This window comes from Aegilops tauschii, chromosome 2 (assembly GCF_002575655.3).
Source record: "Aegilops tauschii subsp. strangulata cultivar AL8/78 chromosome 2, Aet v6.0, whole genome shotgun sequence".
NCBI lineage: Eukaryota > Viridiplantae > Streptophyta > Magnoliopsida > Poales > Poaceae > Aegilops > Aegilops tauschii.
This window is the reverse complement of record NC_053036.3, coordinates 189319357-189323489: the sequence shown is the minus strand read 5'-3', so window position 1 is coordinate 189323489 and position 4133 is coordinate 189319357. Positions and strand designations below refer to the sequence as shown.

At 41.8% G+C, this 4133-nt stretch overlaps 1 long non-coding RNA gene across 1 annotated transcript; it reads right to left on the bottom strand.

The window, feature by feature from the left end:
• Window positions 1-270: 270 nt before the first annotated feature.
• Window positions 271-1363, bottom strand: LOC109770313 (uncharacterized). Its single transcript, XR_012202251.1, has 2 exons — window positions 1131-1363; window positions 271-803 (listed from the first exon to the last, which is right to left on the bottom strand). It is a non-coding gene; the product is annotated as an uncharacterized lncRNA (long non-coding RNA).
• Between the last annotated feature and the right edge of the window lie 2770 nt (window positions 1364-4133).

Sequence of the window (4133 nt, the reverse complement as noted above, 5' to 3'; positions counted from 1 at the left end):
GGAGCTAGTGTCGTATCGCCCTTATCCAGTACACAACGCAAACTCTTGCAGAGTTTCAGAATAACAATTACCTAATAAGTAAGGAAAATCAGAACAATTACCTAATAAGTAAAGAACATTAACACACACAGTGAAGTGTCTTTCTTATCACTTTACTAACTCTTTCACTGGAAAATTTTATTACTCCTATATGAATTGATGAACATATCTTTTAAAAGCAAAAAAAAAACCCTGAATAGTAGCGGGTGACGAAACAGGACTACAAGAAAAGGAACAGACAAACATAAACTTTTGCAAACATATAGGAAGTAATACACAACCATATCAGCACCAGCATGTCCAGTGTATAGCTAAAGAAGTTCACACAACAAAGCACCATACAGTAATGCTAGAACTTTCGCCATGTCTGGGAAACTTGGTATTCTGAAGCTTAAATTTCGGGCTTACAGGTGACACAAGAGTCTGCTGAGATCAAGTTTTAGGGCCATGTTTTGGACGAAACATCTCCCGCGTGGTCCGATCTGAATACTTGGTCAGTGTCAACTTTAATGACTTGCCGGAATTGTTGACTTTGTGCACATGCCTTGCCGTTCTGCAAAATATGTTGAACCGTCTGGCAATCTCATTTCTGTCCCGCGAGATGCCATGATACTTGCGCCAGTAGTCATACAAGGCCCACAGGGCTTCCTTCGACTTGAGGAAATCCTCTTGAACATGGAGATAATCTATAGGATCTATGGCTGCAGCATCTACAGCATCTTCCGAGTTGGGTCTGCCTTTCTCTTCTTCTGAATTGGGACCTCCTGTCGTTCAGTAGGCAAAGAATTAGAATTTGATTTGCAGTGTGTAGGAAAATACGTGCTCTCTCATCAGAGTAAAATTGGTAGTTTAGCCTTGCAAAGCAGAATTATTATAACAAATTATCTGCTGGTACTACTAAGCAAGCAATAAATAAGGCCCAATCCCTGCCTGCTTATTCAAATATATCTACAGATAATAAGAAATTATATTTCAGGTATTAAATTCTGAAGCATTCGGAACGAAATAAGGAGCACTGTTTGGGAATTTCGGCAGTCAGGATTCATATCCAAATTACGGAAGAGATCCTTGGATGTTAAAACTGGGATTACCTGCAGGAGAGACGCCGCTACACATGCGTCGGATGGTACCGCCAGTCAGCCAGAGCCCAGGGAGACACCGGGCCGTAGAGCGACTGCCACCAGCAGTACATCCAATCGGTGCGGAAGAGGCGTGGGTTGCGACGGCTGCCCGCGCGAGCTTGGAGACGATGGAAGTCATGATAGCCTAGGTCAGAGGTGGGATGGATCTGGATGTAGGGTTTGTGCGCCGCGGTGGTTGCCTGGGTCCTTCTTCTTTATCTATAAATAGAGTGAAGTATCTCTTGAGGCCGTTGGATTGCTCTCGCATTCTATCTCCTCCGCACACCTCCGATGCCCCCTTTGAGATTTTTGTACACCAGCTTCAGTCCAAGGCCGGCTCTGGCAGGTGCGGGCTGTTCGACCGCACTGGCCCAGCGCAGGAGCGAGAGCCATTTCTTTTTCAGTTTTCACTTTTATTATTCTTTTTACTTTTATTTCTGAAATATAAAATATTATAATTAACTTAAACTAAATGTTCATCGCACATTCAAAAATTGATCACGCAATGTTCAAAATGTGTTCACGTGACTTAAAAAAATGTTGATAGCATTAAAAAAACAGGACATTTAAAAAAATCACGCGTTTCAAAAAAACTATTCATGATGTTTTTTTAAAGAATTATACATTGCAAAAGAATGTTCATGCGATTGAAAAACAAACGTCCATTTAAAATATAAATGATTTTGAAAAAAGTTAACGCATATCAAAGATATGTCTATGATATTTTATAAAAATCATTATACAATGAAGGTCATATGTGTGTGATATTTTATAAAAAATATGTCTGTGATATTTGGAAAAAGTGCACCAATTTTATTTCTTTTTATGTTTCTTTCATTCATCTTTTTTCCCTTTTTATTTACTTTAAGTCGTTGATAGTTTAACAAAATTGATATTCAATTGATAGTCGATTGTGTGGGCTGTAAGAGAATTCTATCTCAGATTTTATTTCTGTTCTTCTTGTAAATGATATGACCACTATATGAGAGATAAAGTCCTTTACGCATCAAAAATAAAGTTCAAAAGAATACCGGAAATTTTGAAAAAGCAATCTGGGATTTTGGAATATAAAACTTCGGTGTCCAATGTACTTTGGTGTGAAATTTTATGAAAAAAAAAACAAGAAATGTATCCGTGACAAAAAAAAGACAAAAAAATCGTACATATAGAAAAAAGCTCTTTGGATGGATTTTAGTTCACACTGTATTTCCTTCGTCGTGAATACTTTTCTGGTATTTTTCCGCAAAATTTTACACGAGAGTATATTGGGCACCCATGTTAGATATCTCCATACTCCAGATTTGTTTGTTTCCTTTTTGGTATTTTTAAATTTAATATTCATGTAGGAGTGTGAAGCACCCGGGAGCTCCTCTATATTCCCCTCTCTATCTCTACTACTATTATTATATTATTAAAAGAGCTGAAATTTCTCTAAAGCCACACCACAAAGTGTACACGGGATAATCACAACCCTCCGATCCGATCCAACTAACAAGATCTAAGAGCCAATATTGCTTTAATGGTCTGCCTTTCGATCAGATGACTCACGATGAATGTTCTGCCACACTCTGCCCACGATCTCCCTCTCCGATCCCATCTGGACACTCTCTCTGCGGGATCTCCACCACCTCTCCCACACAATTACATATAGTATCGAGCGCGAGAGTGGAGGATCCCGACGCCCACCGCCACCCTTGCCTCTCTATGTCGCCGCCACTGATCTTCCTCTCCGCGGATGCCCTCGCCGCATGCACGGCGTTGCCGCCTACCTCTAGCCACCTGGCTCTCCTTACGCGTGGGTCGCCACCTTTCGCCCCACTGCTTCTTTGCTCGGCGCCCCACACACGTCCAAGCCCTTCGCTGCCTGAACCTCCATGGCACGTCTTCTAATTGTTGGCTGCCGAGGCACACGCCTTCTTCCGCTTGATAGTGTCCTGGATTAGGGGGGTGCTAACCACGTCGGCTCCTTAATGTGAGCCCATTCATCGAGCCCTGATGGCTCGAGAATTTGTGATGTTTTTGAAGTGATTCTTGTTTGGTTGTTGTCGGATCTTTGGTACTTCTCGGATATTTCTAATGGTAATCCCTCGAAAGAGAAGAAAATCCATTTTCTAATGTTTGGCGGGAAATATCATACATGGAAGGAAACCAAGGAGGATTGCTGCAAATCAAGTCAATTGGAGCAACTTCCATGAAAAACCCAAGCCACCAGGTGTATCAAATCAGAAGATGACGTTCCATACGACAGCAATCGCTCATATGAGCGGCCGTATGGAGTGCCAACAGCTCCACCATGTTTATACAAGACACTTTTATGAAGGAACTCGGGGGAGAAGAGAACCCTAGCCGCTGCCACCACATCCAGAAGAGGAGAAGAGGGGATCCGAAGAACTATTGGAGATCTTCTTAGTTTTGGTCCTTTCATCTCCATAATCATCACCCCTTTACCTTTGTAAGAGGAATTCCAAGTTGTGAGAATAATTGTATAACTCAATTCAATCTCATCTAGAGATCAAGACTATTTGAATTATCCATTTCATCTTATTATGGATCTTCCCGGTATTATCGACATGGTTTTCATGGATTCTATCTCCATTGTGATTGATTTCCCTCTTATGATGCATGAATAATGCCCAATAGGCATGGGAGATGTAGGTAAGTGGTAAGATTCATATGTACCTAATCTACATACTGGTATGCGTCGGTGCTATACAAACGGTTTTTAACCCCTTTCCGCGATGGCATTTGGAACCGTCGCCAAATGAGTGTGGGCGATAGGGGGGTCCTTCCCATACGAACCAGAAATCGTCGGGGATAGGCCCTCCTGGGACACAGGCTGGGGCAAAATGAGCTCATGTGCGATCGGGTGAGGCATCGAAACCCAATCATTTCCGTTCGTATGTGCATCCCACATGGTGAATCCTAGAAAAACATTTCTGGTCGTATGTATATCACACACAGTCAATCCAAGGA